The sequence below is a fragment of the Culex pipiens genome, chromosome 2 (assembly GCF_016801865.2).
Source record: "Culex pipiens pallens isolate TS chromosome 2, TS_CPP_V2, whole genome shotgun sequence".
NCBI classification, from domain to species: domain Eukaryota; kingdom Metazoa; phylum Arthropoda; class Insecta; order Diptera; family Culicidae; genus Culex; species Culex pipiens.
In genome coordinates, this window is record NC_068938.1 from 115,979,289 (window position 1) to 115,994,804 (window position 15,516).

The following is a 15,516-nucleotide window of genomic DNA, read 5'->3' on the forward strand; positions in this document are numbered from 1 at the left end:
TCGGGGTAAGTCTTGGCACCGGTTGGCGGTCTCCACGCATTGTGTTTTGGATCGCGTCCGAGGCCAGCATATTCTCCATTCAAACACTGACTTATCAGCCGCTCCGGATCGATGCGCCAGCGACGAAATGAACGAAGTGTTGGCGTTCGTGTCGTCGGATCTGCTCGTGATGTATTTACCGTCGTGGCGGTCATCGGTGGTTTACACAATTGCCGGGTTGTTCCGGAAGTCGTCGGCTGGGTTGATCCCCGGCGTATTTATTTGTTGGCTGGGTATAGGTTAACTTGTTACACGTCGTTGTTGCCGAATTGCGGTTGCCTGTTTTTTCCATGAAGTAGTTGATGAAGCAGAGACCGTCTGGATTGTGGTTCTGCTGGGTTTTTGGATCCGAGATTTATTGGGGTGTAATTTTCGGCACTGTCCGTACCGAGAATTGATGCTGTGATCACCATCCGGACGCCTACTTCTACCGCCAACATTTTTACATCCCCTGCTACTTCCGCCGGTGGACAAAGCCGAGACACGCCCTGCCAGTCCCGCAGGACCGGCTGGACTTTCAAGCGGGCTGCTCGGACCGTTCGTCGTTCTATTCCACTAATTTGAAATAAAGGGCCATACTTTGTTTCTATTTTTGTTTTGAAATGACACTGTGTTGGTCCCTGAACCTAACACGATTTCAAAACAAAACAAATCAGTTTCCATATTGGCCATTTGATGCCAAGGGTCTATGAGGAAATTGAAAACAAACAAAATGTGATAAACTTTGGCCTTTTGCAAAACTGGATTTTTTTCACATAAAAATCAACTTTTTATACTTTTCTCGAAATTTAGTAATAGTTTTCGGCTAAATGCATCGTTTGCAGTGAAAATCCCGTTTGTTTACATTTTTGACTTAGGACCTTTGTTTGTTTTGCTTGAAATGTTCTTAAAATTACCATGGTCGGGCTTTCAGTGTAGCTTTCGCTTTCACAGTAAAACACAAAACGCTTGCATGACTTTATGAATACGTTCGCTAGGTACAGTTCATTCCAGCGTTCATTCCATGTAAACACTTGATGTTTATTAGTAAACATTAATGACTGTCAAGCACCAGCTGCTCATTCTCTCAGCTCCCACAAATCTCTCGCAGACATACACACACACGTTCTCTCAAACTCATTCATGTGTTGAATGAAATGTTAGAGATGGCCAGATTCCGGTTTATGCGTTGATTCATTTTTTAACATGTTACAAAAAATTTAATGATTCAAAAATAATCATGAACGATTTCTTAAAAGAAACTTTTAATGATATATGATAAATTTAAATATTCATGAAACCCGACCCTCTCTAGCGGCTGCTTCGCTGTGTGAGTGCTAGTAGCGAATCGACATCAAAAGGAGAAGGTTTTAGAAGAGCAACTCTACTCGCTCGTATGGTAGTGTCGGCCGTCATTCGTGAGCAAGTGTTTGGTTAGAACAGGTCGGTCTACTTGGTTCCGCTGGAGAAGATTTCAAACAGAAAATAAACTTTTTTCCTACATAACTAATGTTGACCAATGAACTAGTACTGTGAAGGTGTGACGAAATCTACTAAAGTGGGGAAGCGATCTAGTGAATGAATTTTTGAGTGAAGTGGATCCGGTCTTGAATCGATTGATACGGGATTAACATTTTTACTTTGAGTGGGGAAGAAAAAGGAAGTACTCGTTCCAGACGTCGTCGTAGCCTTTGGGGGAGCGTGTTTCTGATTGTATGTAGTGTTGTTCAATAATCGTAAAATATCGTCTGTATGTGTGCACCTATAAGGGCAGTCGCCTTGAGTGTTACAGTGCTGTGTGTGAACTGGTGTGAAGAATCTGTCTTCATAGCCGCCGCCTGCTATGTTAGCGCAGTGTGTGCGAGACAGATGACTGCTAGATGAGTGAAAAAAATCAATCAAATAAATCTTCATTAATTATGGTGTTACGTTTCCCCTCTCTTTCACTGGAAATGTTTTATTATAAGCCAAGCAGCTAGAAATTGTGTGGTCAAACGAAGGAAAGAAAAAAAGTCTCACGTCACGTTCGTTCGAGCGAAGACTGCTAATCGTCTAAATAACGAAGAATGAAAGCATGTTGCAATCATAAATAAAGAAAGAAAAACCCCCAGAAGATTATATCCTACGTGTGTTAGTGGCATTTACAGTGAAATATCAGTAACTTGAACTGAGTTAAGTTAAAACATCAAAGTTAGCCCCTTCAAATTACCATTTGTTGGGTTGATACCTGTTAACAGTGTAGTCAGCATTGTCTTGCATTTGCAGTGAAGAGAGAAATTACAAAACATTAATCGGTGAGTACTCACTTATTCGTGAATGACATACTTCAAACGTCCCACCTAGACTTTGCTCAAATCCGCCCCAACTTTGCTGCAGACACAAAATTTCAAACATGGTGGACTGCTATCGATTTTCCATTAAATTCCTCTTTTCTAGAGGAAAAAAATGAAAAGAACATAAAATATTGTTCTTTAATGATATGCAATTTAAAACTTCCACCCCTTGCGTTCGAACAATATTTCTCTCTCATCGGGTCTCTCGTTTCTTCCTTTCAAAACCATTTCTCTGCTGCCACTAGAGACTCACACAGTGTGTCAAAATGTAATTTCAGTGGTAAAAATTGTAAAATTGGGTAAAACTTGAGAAGTCAAATGCAAACAAGATTTTTTTTGGGCCTTATGACCACTGTGACCAATTAGAAGAAAATTGTGGTGAAACAAAGTTTGACCAGATTTAAAGTGTGGCAATTGCTGGAAAACTCTTGTAAAATGTTTTCAGTCCCTGTAATATTCTAAAAACTTTTGTGAAAGTTTCCCCACATTCAATCCCATTGCATGCCTACGTTTGCTTCCTTCTAAAAAGCCGAAAAAAGAGAACGAACCGAGAGCGAATAGTCATTTTTCCGTTTTATGACACTCATATTTTTCCCCGACTGGCCCCGAAAGTAGTCGCGGTCCGTGGCCTGGCTTCAGCCAAAGTTGAAAATGGGCGAAGGCAACAAAAAACGAGTGAAAATTTATGATTATTTGATCAGTGTTTTATTTTTTAATTTATGTAAATAATTTTTTATTGCATACTCGCTCCATGTCCTGCTGCTGTTCGCTCGCTCGTTCTCTCTCGCTCTCACCCCAGGTACTTTTGGGGAGTGTGTGCAAAGGATGGAGAGAGATGAACTATCCAAAAGCCGGAATCTCTCTCTTTTCCGGAGTTCTGGTCGGCGGCGCTGACTGTCCGGTTCGTACATTCGACGTGACGGGTTGTGTGATGGTGTGCGGTAGCGAATTTAATGCTTTCCTTGCACACCCTTACAACCAGGAGAGAGGTGGATAGAGCTCCGTGGCGACATCTGTGTAGGCATAAAGTTTACTCAGAATCCTGGTATTTTGAAAATATAGAATATGCTTAAATCATGAAGAGGGTAAAACAGATGGAATTAAATTGTTTTTTTTACTACAAAACTATCCAAAAAAATATTTAAATTATTCAAAATGAAAGCAGTTCAAGTGGTTCAGTGGTGTGCAATTTTCCAAAGTGTTATTCGTTAAAAATAAAATAAATAAATAATTATTCATCATCAGAAAATACACCACCCCACATTTCGAAATGATTCCTTTTTTTGTAATTTATTCAATAATATGTAGTCGACTCTGTTATTTCGTTATTGAAAGTATCATCGAGAAAGGGAGGTTTCAGATTATAGAACCAAATATTCAAAGTATGGTGTTAAAGGGATGGGTAAATTTTATTATTTTTATGAGCCCAAATGACGAAATATAAAAAAAAATGTTGGCCGAGCTACCGTGACCGTAAGGTTATGGGGTTCGCCTTGTAAGCGCAAGATGATGGGTTCGATCTAGGGTTCGATTCTTGTCTGGCTCGGCAAGGTCAGATCCCTTCAAAGAGTAAATCTGCTCACTGGGAATCCTGACCGGTAGGGGATGGGTTTCGACTAGCGGCGTACTGGATTTTTAATCCAGAGGTCGTGTGTTCGATTCTCGTATCGAGATGATGAATTTAAAAAAAAAATAAGATACCTATGGAGTAAACTTTGGTAAGCTGCCTTGGCCATCGTTAAAATAAATACTTTTGTTTGGCAAAAGCAGCTCAAGATTTTTTCATTGATATTACGGATTCTTGTTCTATCGGCGCATGCCTCTAACCATTTATTGTTTCTCGTTCCATTCGTGAGTTCCAATTTCCTCTCCTAGGTCCGCGCTCATCAATGCATGATGGCATGGTTCGTGAAAGACGTGTGTTGCATTATACATCTGTTTCCAGTGATGGTTGCTTTGAACATTACTGTGCGAGCATGGGTGTGTGTGTTTGTATGCGGGGCAGATTAAACCAAAAAATAGAGAAGAAAAACATCAACCAAAGTACACAATCAAGAGAGAGAGGCAAAAACCCTCTCGAGAGCGACGTCTGCTGCCGATGAAACACACAACAAACGAAATGCTTTAAAATGAACTTTGTATACGATTTGGAAGAAGGAATGTCAATAAAAATAATAATCATCTTCGTGTTTCCCTCTTGAGCCTGCGTTTGGGTTTGGGTTTGGGTTAAGCTTCTTTGTCCCAGCCCCAGCCCGGAGCAGGTCTCACGATATCGAGAACGCTTCCCGTCCGTGTGTGGATGTGTCCATTATCGTCAAGTCAAAAGCATCATTTTTTATTACACATGAAAAGTGTAAGCACTGCGCCGGACGGCGACGACCATTCGGTAAACACAGAATTACAAACTGGCCACAAGTTAGTGCGCCGGGCCAGAAAGAGCCAGGACTGCTGCTGGAGACACTCTTGATAGAGAAACCTCCCCCTCGGTGATGGTTGATGGTGAATCCAAGCATTTGGAATTCAAATTCAAGTTTACTTTTACGAAAATCCAACCATCAAAAGCGAAAAGGGTTGAACTGATGGACTTTATCAGATTCTGGTCATAATTGGGCTCAGGATGCCAGTAACGTTATCTCATCGTCGGCCAAAAGTCTTGCTACCATTTTGTGTTTGTGTAGAAGATTATGGGTATATGAATTAAAGCTCGAGTGATGAATGGATGAAAAGGGTGAGCAGACAGTCCAAAAGTCACACCCAAGCTGATTACAACTAATCGAGATAGCATTTCAATTTTACATATTGTAGATATAAACTCGATTGAAATGTTTAAATCTGATCGATCATTAGCCTTCAAATTTGAGTAGCTAAAGGTAGTTTGAAAAATCCAACAAAATATAAAAAAGCGTATTTAAATTAATTTAAATAAATATTTTATCGTTAAGATAACCTCGCCCGCCTGTGTGGATCAATCAGACCGCGCACTGGACTCACAATCCAGAGGTCGCCGGTTCGAATCCCGCGGCGGGCGCTCTAAAGTTCTTTGTGTAAATATGGGTATTCGGCGCCGTCGCTCCGTGGCATACTTTCGTACACTTAGGAGCCCAGGGCGGCGAAGTCCTTGTAGATAAAAAGTACTGGTACTAGCAATGGTGGCCGACAGCTATACAGTCAACTTCGTTTTCGTTTAACCTCAAATTTCCTCATTTTATGATCATATCCATTAGCGACTTACAAAAAAAAGTATTTAAAGTTGTTATATAATGTAGATTAAAAGCCAATGCCATCATTAGAAGGCAATACAGTACTGCTATTTTAGAAAAATACAAAATATTTCCCTACAAACTGTAGAGCTATAAAATCACTCGAAAAACGAAATTCTTAATTTGACCTCCTAGACCCACCTTCATGTATACTTATCGACTCAGGATCACATTCTGAGCAAATGTCTGTGTGTGTGGTGGGATGTTGATAAAAAAATTGCACTGGATTATCTCGGATTCGGATCTATTATGTGACCTGTTGATGGATAGATGATCAAAAGACCTTTCTAACGAGTTCAATAGATTGAAGATCTGACAACCCTATCAAAAGTTATGCGCACTTAAGTGTTTTTTATGAACTTTTTAGAGACCGGATCTCATATATTTGCATGAAAACGTTGTCCGGATCTATCATGCGACCTGCCGTTGGATAGGTAATCAAAAGACCTTTCCAACGACTTCAGTAGATTGCAGATTTGACAACCCTATCAAAAGTTATGCGCACATAAGTGCCCTGAATCATGAAGATCTGCCAACCCAATCTGATGGTATGAATAATGAATCAAGTTGATAGAACACTGAAAGGTCCGCCCTTGTGTATCTATTTTGGATAGCATTACCCTCTAAATGTGAGGAAGGCAACAACCACCTAAATGTGGATTAAGTAACTTTTTATAATAAGATTTGTTTTTCCAATCTGTCTAATTGTTTAAAAAACTATTAAAAAGATTTTTATTCAAAATGGAAAATACACTCCAAACTCGATTATCCGAAAATTTATAAACCGAAGGTTTGTATGAGACTTCGGCTAATCGAATCGAATCATCTAAATTACCTTTGATACACATTTTTCAAAAGGTTTGCCATCTTTTGTTTTTTTTTTTTTGAAAATTTTGTGATTAAGTTTGATGAACTATTGATTTAAGCTCATTTCAATTTGTATGGGAATTCTGTACACTTGTAATGTGCTTTTCGGATTTTTGTTTACAATATTTACTGTATTTTTTTACTGTAGCAATCAATAGTTGAAATTTGGAGCATTTGTTCAGAGATAGTATACGAACCGATTGCTTCAAATAGTTTGCTTCCTAAGAACAGAAAAACAGTTAGAAATTCAAACAAGTTCAAATACTACTAAATATTTTATCGATACTTAAATAAAAATTTGTACAAAATCAATTAAGTTGATTTTTCAATAGAATATACCACCAACTATACTGTCCATAATTGAAATTTCGGCTATTATGTCGAATCAAGTATTCCGAGAAAAACGAGTTTTAGTGTTTGTCACTAAATCTCCATCAAGGCAATTTCCCATAAGAGTGGCATATTAGCCGTTTGGTTTTTTGTATCGACAGCCAAATCTTAACACTATTTTAGTGAAATTCAAGTTTCAGAAGATGCGTTGGAACGTTGGTGTGGAACTTTCATAGCTGTAATGGAATACTTCACAGCAGCTTGACAGAAAGTTAACTCCATGGTGCACTTTTAATTTCTCGTTAGTTGTATATGGGGCAATTAATACACGTTTAAGAATTTCCTAATCCTTCAAGCAATGAGTGAAAATACGTTTTTATTTAACAATTTAGTTTTTTTTTCGCTATTACACCCTTAGGCCGATGCAAATATTTTAAAAAGTTTTTGTCCCTCGGCCCTGGCCAAGGTCAAGGAGGGGGGGGGGCAAAAAAATAAAAAAAAAATTAAAATTTAAATAACAAGCCATAGTCTTCTAATCAGACCCTAGCGCAGCCAATCTTTCGAAGGGATCCTGGAGAGTGCCTTAGGTTAGATGACGCCTAGCACTCTTCTTGTCATTTATTAACATTTGTAGTGCGCCATTGCATTGAAATGCATTGAAACATCACAAGCGTTAAAGCGGCCAGGCCTACTGCGTAAAGCCGTATCGCAGAGATGACTCGTAATTGGGTTGAGTTTGAGCACTGAATTTTCGAACAACAACACAATTCTGAATCGACAGGGGAGGAAGAAGCGTGGGGACACACGACCATACGCTCCGAGATTTTTGGTTGTTTTCGTTGGGAGCACCATGCTAAGAAGGTTTGGTACTCCGGGACCCTCTGGGATGGGACATTGTATTTCCACGAATGCCCTGGACACTATTTGCCGTGGTTAAAGCGCCACAACTCGCTCTCTGTAACAGTATTCCTAATTCCAGTCCACGCTCACCAAGTTGTCATGGCCTAGTGGTTAGCATTTTTGCTTACCAATCCAAAGGACGGGGGATCGAACCCCGCCTCGAGCGACTTTGATTTTTCGTTCATATTTATCATTTCAAATTCATGTGTTCTTAACTTTCTCGTTGGGAGCAGATGGCCATCGAACCCAGAACCATTCGCTTACAAAGCGAACACCGTAACCAGTCAGCCACGGCCGCTCTTAAATAACAAGCCATAGTCTTCACATTTAAATGAAAAAAGTGTTTTAAAATGCATTTTACACTAGTTCAGTTGTTTTGCAATCATTAGTTTTCAAAAAATCTAAGATCTAAGATTTTGCATCGAAAATTTTCAAAAAATCTTAAGATTTTTTAATAAACCCACACATGCTAAAAATGATTTTAAACGCAGGAGAATGTATTTTAATTTGATTTCAGCGGGTTGCACTTGAATTTTCATTGAAATTTTGAAGTTTATTGTAAAAATATTTTTTTTGCCCCCTGATTTTTCGGGCCAATTTTGAAGGGGGGTGACAAAAACTTTTAAAAATATTTGTACCAGCCTTATCAAACTCAACTTCTATTTAGTAACGGAAAAGCTACTGACATTCATACCCAAGTAACATTTAAGGTTTTAAGTAGGCCATAAAAGCCTATTTAGGCCGTATCAGGGTTTTCAGAATCATGATAAAACCTACTGCTAGACAATGATCACGTAGTACAGTAGTAAAGAGAATAGAATAAAATAGCTACAATATCATCAAATGCGCCGCGGACAATCAAATGCCTCCTTTTCTTATTAAGTAATCCAAAAAACCCAATTACTAAATAAGGAAAGGAGCCAAAATTCCTAGAATTTAGGAATTTGGTACTTTTTTTTTATTTCAGTGTAAAGGTCGTAAGTTCAAATACCGAGCCAGGACGATGAAAAATTTGCTGGCAATGAAGAAAGTTCTGCCCCAGACTGACGAATATTTGCACTGCCAAATTTTGTAATCAAGAAATACACCTTTCATGTAATAACTAAAGTGCTTTTTCTCAACGCAAAGCAGGAACGTGGGTTTCGTCGAGGCGAAATATTTTCAAAACGTGGTCCCTAATGTAAATGAACAAATGGCCACTGGCGTTGATTAATGCCCGGTACAAAGTTTCGCAAACTGCTACTTTGGACAAAGTGGAATCGCTGCCGTTGCTTGATGTTTCTGTTATTTTGGGGCAGTGCTGCTGCTGCTGCTTGCCTCTCACATCAAAAGCAAAAGCGCACATTTGTCAACAGCTCACCGCAAGCGGACGTTTGTTCGTTCGTTCGGCGGAATGAATGTTTTGAAGGGTGAAGCACGAAGCCACCAACACCGTACCATGCTCCTCTGTTTGCCCCGTAGAGTGAGTGTTGTTTGCTTATACATTCGGACGGAGTTTTCGTCCGAATGTGGCATAGTGGCGCGTTTTGGCCGTACTGCGCAAGCTTGGCAATTTTCTAGTGGGTGGCAGTATTTGACAGATATTAATTGCTCAAAAGAGAGCCCCTAATGGGGACTAAATTGAATTGTACGAGGAAAAATTGAATTTCCAGGCGGCGCTGTTGGACACACTCCTGGCAGGAAGGAAGCGGGCACAGAATGTTCTGTTCTGCGAGGAGAAGGATGATTTAACGTTATTTTTTGCGATTTTTTTACAATCCATGACTTGCATAATAAATGAATGTTAAATTTATGTAGAGTATTAAGGCGTAACACAGTTGGGAGCAGAGCAGAGCAGATGTACTACGTAACTCATATCTTGTATTTTTCGGTTGATAGTATGGATCTTTCATTTGGGACCACACTGCAGGCAGGTCTATCTGGCTTATCGTGAATAGCGCATTACTATGCTCGTTTTAAATTCAGGTATCATAAAACTTGCATGAGCCGCAGTTTATTGAGCTCTTCCCTCGTAACAGACCTGCCGCTGCTGTACACCGCTATTAATTCCAGGCAGAGCAGAAATTAATGAATTCAATTAAAATTAACGATTTTCTATAACACGCCGCACATACCTAGCCAGTCAGCCAGCCAGAAATCGACGGCGACCTGAACCAACTATTCGTACCAACATAGTATGTGGTGTGGTGACGATCGACGTACGCGCATCACACGGAATGAAGATGCGACGACACGACGATGACGATGACCACCTGCGTCTGATGTCTGTGAACTTGGGTACAGGCAGGGGTCGAAATCGTTACACCGTCCATTTCGTTTTTGATCAATTCTTGCCTACTTTTCATACGGTCTTAAGTAAAACAGGAAAATTAACAAAAACGAATTACAGGTGAGCATAAACTTAACCAATTACACTTTTCTGTAGTGATTTGTACAATCATTTAGCCCAGAAAACTTTCTCAAGAGAGAATTCATCAACAAAAACGATTTCAATATCAACCCATTAATTAATCCACCTTTAGGTGGTTCGTGCCTTCCTCACATTTATAAAGCAATGTTATTCAAAATAGACACAAAAGGGACGGACCTTTAGTGTTCTATCAATTTAACTCATTCATGCCATCAGATAGGGTAGCCAGATCTTACAAATGTAGGGCACTTAAGTGCATACAACTTTTGATAGGGTTGTCAGATCTCAAATTGTTTGGGCTCGTTTAAGGTCTGTTGATTGCCTGTCCAACGATAGGTCACATGATAGATCCGGACAACGTTTTTATCAATATATCTAAGATTCGGCCTCCAAAATGTGCATACAAAATAATTAAGTGCTTATGCCTCTGATGGGGTTGTCAGATCTTCAATCTTTTGTACTCATTGAATAGAAATGGTCTTTTGATATATCGTATATCATATCGTATATATTTTGATATATCGTATACCGTTTTTACATTTTCCGGACTTGAAGTTATTTCTTTTTTAGTATAATTTTTGAAGCTCTTAACAAAGCTTTATAATTTTTAATAGAGCAATTCCATGTCAAATAGGGAATCGGTTGTACTAGACCCTCTCCGATTTCAATGAAACTTTAAAGACATGTTATCCTACGCTTAGGAAAGCCATTTTTTGTTTATGATGCCAGTACTCACTTTCCGAAAAAAAAAATACACTGAAAGAAAAAACACGTCACTTCTATGAGATTTTTTGATTCTTAAGTTTAAAAGTCAAATTTGAAGATGAGCCCACGATTTTTTTTTTCGTTCAAGATTGTTGTGAAAATAGCCTAAGATGATACAAAATGACTCACGAAAAATGCAGGATGGAGCAACAGTCCTAAAAAATACAAAATCATTTACTGAAAACGTTTTATTGAAAAGTGCCCTAAACGTCCAAATTTTCAAAAGCCAAATTTGGGAATCGATTCTCCAGATAATTTTGCACAAAAGTCTATATATTGATCACTGAGTCCAATCCTTGTGAAGTTACAGCGGGTTTAAAAATAATTTATGTATGACAGACTTGATTTTTCAGTCTCGAAAATATTTTTACCGGAAAGCTCGTCCACTTTCCCATAAGATTGTCTTTGACCACATTATTTTTTCAGCATTTTTGCATTCCTCACTTCACTGAGGAAAGGCTATAAAATCACTCGAAAAATGAACTTATTAAGACCCACCTTCACGTATACATATCAACTCAGAATCATGTTCTGAGCAAATGTCTGTGTGGATGTGTGTAGGTGGGTGGACAAAAAAATTGTCACTCGATTATCTCCGGACTGGATGAACGGATTTTGACCGTATTAGTCTCATTCGATCCGTCTTGAGGTCCAATAAGTCTCTATTTAAAATCAGCAAGTTTAGTTAAGTACTTCAAAAGTTATGCTAAAAAACGTTACTTAATCCACCTTTAGGTGGTTGGTGCCTTCCTCATATTCATAAAGACAATACATTCAGTAAAAATAGCAACATTCCCCCTTAAGAGCGAGTTTTTCACCGATGTGAAACAGGTCGTATCGAGGTGCTCCGATTTGGATGAAACTTTCAGGGTTTGTTTATCTATACATGAGATGAACTCATGTCAAATATGAGCCCTATACGACAAAGGGGAGTGGGGTAAAACGGGCATTGAAGTTTGAGGTCCAAAACACATGAAAAATCTTAAAATTGCTCGCATTTCCGTAAAACTTCATCAATTCCAACTCTCTTAAATGCATTCGAAAGGTCTTTTGAAGCCCTTCAAAATGTGCTATAGACATCCAGGATTGGTTTGACTTTTTCTCATAGCTTTTGCAAATTACTGTTAAAAATGGATTTTTCTAAACCCTCAATAACTTTTGGCAACAGCTTCCAACACCCATACTACAATAGGTCAAAAGTTAGGGAATTTCATGGACTATAAGCCAACGGTATTAACTTTTTGGCCAATCGCAGTTTTTCTCATAGTTTTACGATTTTACTAGAACAAACATTTTACAACGTTAGTTTTTGCCCTGTAGGCCAAGAAGACGGCACTTGTTGGTCTCAATTTTGTCATATTCGGAATCCTCAGAAAATTTTACATTAGATTGAGGTTTTGGAATTTTGAATTTGATTGGAAAAAATGCCATTTACAATTAATTAAAATATTATTTAGAATTTTGTCGGATTAGGGGTAAAACAAGTTTTCGCCTACTTGATACAGCATTTGACGTATTGATCATAGGGTAAATAAGATCTATTTCTTTTTTCAAAGGTGTTTTATTTAATTATTTTTTAAATCAAAATTACAACTCCAATACTTCTAACTTACGTGAAATTGACCGAGGATTCCGAATATGATAAAATTGAGACCGAAATGTGCCGTCTTCTTGGCCTACAGGGCAAAAACTAACGTTGTAAAATATTTGTTCTAGAAAAATCGTAAAACTATGAGAAAAACTGCGATTGGCCAAAAAGTTAATACCGTAAGCTTATAGTCCATGAAATTACCTATCTTTTGACCTATGGGAGTATGGATGTTGGAGGCTGTTGCAAAACGATATTAAGGTTTAAAAAAAAATCCATTTTTAACAGTAATTTGCAAAAGCTATGAGAAAAACTTAAACCAATCCTGGATGTCTACAGCACAATTTGAAGGGCTTCGATAGACCTTTCGAATGCATCTAAGAGAGTTGGAATTGATGAAGTTTTACGGAAATGCGAGCAATTTTAAGATTTTTCATGTGTTTTGGACCTCAAACTTCAATGCCCGTTTTACCCCACTTCCCTTTGTCGTAGAGGGCTCATATTTGACATGAGTTCATCTCATGCATAGACAAACAAACGCTGAAAGTTTCATCCAAATCGGAGCACCTCGATACCACCTCTAGAACAAACCGAGCAGAATCTACAAATACTGCCTCTTAACATGTTTAACAAATCAACTTTATTACTCATTTCTTTTGATATGGTTCGCAGACCATCAATATTTCTGGCTCATCGACAAGGTCTGATAAAAAAAATCTATCCAACGATAGTTCGCATGGAAGATTCAGACAATATTTTTATCACAATATCTGAAATCAAACCTCTAAAAAGTGTATAAATAACACTTAAGTGCCAATAACTTTTGATAGGAATGTCAGATCCTTGATGTTTTAAGCTCATTTGAAAGGTCTTTCGATTATCTAACCAACGATGGGTCGCATGATAGACCCGGACAATATTTTTACTGAAATATCTGAGATCCAGCCTCCAAAAAGTGTATAAATAACACTTAAGTGCCAATAACTTTTGATAGGATTGTCAGATCCTTGATGTTTTAAGCTCATTTGAAAGGTCTTTCGATTATCTAACTAACGATGGGTCGCATGATGGATCCGGACATCATTTTTACTGAAATATCTGAGATCCGGCCTCCAAAAAGTGTATAAATAACACTTAAGTGTCAATAACTTTTGATATGATTGTCAGATCCTTGATGTTTTAGGCTCATTTGAAAGGTCTTTCGATTATCTAACTAACGATGGGTCGCATGATGGACCCGGACATCATTTTTACTGAAATATCTGAGATTCGGCCTCCAAAAAGTGTATAAATAACACTTAAGTGCCAATAACTTTTGATAGGAATGTCAGATCCTTGATGTTTTAAGCTCATTTGAAAGGTCTTTCGATTATCTAGCTAACGATGGGTCGCATGATGGACCCGGACATCATTTTTACTGAAATATCTGAGATCCGGCCTCCAAAAAGTGTATAAATAACACTTAAGTGCTAATAACTTTTGGTAGGGTTATCAGATCTTCAATGTTTTGGGCTCATTGGAAAGGTCTTTTTAATATCTTTCTGAAAATGTATAACATGACAGGGTTTCTTACAAAAACCACCCTTTTTACAATCTTCCGGACATACGCCAAAATCGTTTTTTAAGCATAACTTTTGAAGTACTTTACTAAACTTCATAATTTTCAATAGGGACTTATGGGACCCCAAGACGAATCGAATGAGACCAAAACGGTCCAAATCGGTTAAGCCAGTGCTGAGATAATCGAGTGCATATTTTTTGGTGCACAGACCCACATCCCTACACACACACACACACACAGACATTTGCTCAGAATTTGATTCTGAGTCGATAGGTATACGTGAAGGTGGGTCTACGAGGTCAAATTAAGAAGTTCATTTTTCGAGTGATTTTATAGCCTTTCCTCAGTAAGGTGAGGAAGGCAAAACGATTTTGGCGTATGTCCGGAAGATTGTAAAAAGGGTGGTTTTTGCAAGAAAACCTATCATGTTATACATTTTAAGAAAGGTATTATTAAGACCTTTCCAATGAGCCCAAAACATTGAAGATCCGTGTTATTTAAGTGTTATTTATACACTTTTTGGAGGCCGGATCTCAGATATTTCAATAAAAATAATGTCCGGGTTCATCCTGTCGTTAGATAATCGAAAGACCTTCCAAATGAGCCAAAAACATCGAGGATCTGACAACCCTATCAAAAGTTATTAGCTCTTAAGTGTTATTTATACACTTTTTGGAGGCCGATTCTCTGATTTTGTGATAGAGAAATTGTCTGAATCTTCCATGCAAACTACCGTTGAATAGGTTTTTTTTCAGACCTTGCCGATGAGCCAGAAATATTGAAGGTCTGCGAACCCTATCAAAAGAAATGAGTAATCAAGTTGATTTGTTAAACATGTTAAGGGGGTATGTTGCTATTTTTACTGAATGTATTGACTTTATGAATGTGAGGAAGGCATCAACCATCTAAAGGTGGATTAAGTAACGTTTATTTTTAAAACCGCTGTAACTTCACAAGGATTGGATTTAGGACAGTGGTCAACAATGGAGACTTTCATGTAAAATTGTCAAGAGAATCGATTCTCGAATTCGGTTTTTGAAAATTTTGACGTTTAGAGCACTTTTAAAAAACGTTTCAGTAAATGATTTTTGTATTCCTGCATTTTTCGTGAGTCTTTTTGTAACATTTTAGGCTATTTTCACAAAAAAAATGAACGAGAAAAAATCGTGACATTCCAACTTAAAAATCAAAAAATCTCATAGAAGTGGCGTGTTTTTTTCTTTCAGTGTATTTTTTGTCGAAAGTCCGTTCGATTTCTTTCAAGTTTGTCTCTGACCACTGTTTGATACGATGCAACGGATTCGAGATACAGCGATATTTAAATTACGAAATGCAAAAATATTTAAAACATTCACGCCCTTCTCGAATGTCGATATCGAGTGAAACTGATTCCATATACACAAAAATGGCTTTCCTAAGCGTACACGGAGAAAAAAGAGTTCCCAAAATCGTGAACAAGCGTTCATGAAAATGGGAACCTCGAA

At 38.1% G+C, this 15,516-nt stretch overlaps 1 protein-coding gene across 1 annotated transcript in view; it reads left to right on the forward strand.

Annotated features, from left to right (window-relative positions):
- The first annotated feature begins 1,424 nt into the window (after positions 1-1,424).
- Positions 1,425-15,516, forward strand: part of LOC120425454 (uncharacterized) — a 60,269-nt gene continuing 46,177 nt past the window's right edge. Inside the window, exon 1 of the mRNA XM_039589987.2 lies at positions 1,425-2,312. The gene's annotated coding sequence lies outside the window, so the exon portion shown is untranslated. The remainder of the gene's footprint in view (positions 2,313-15,516) is intronic.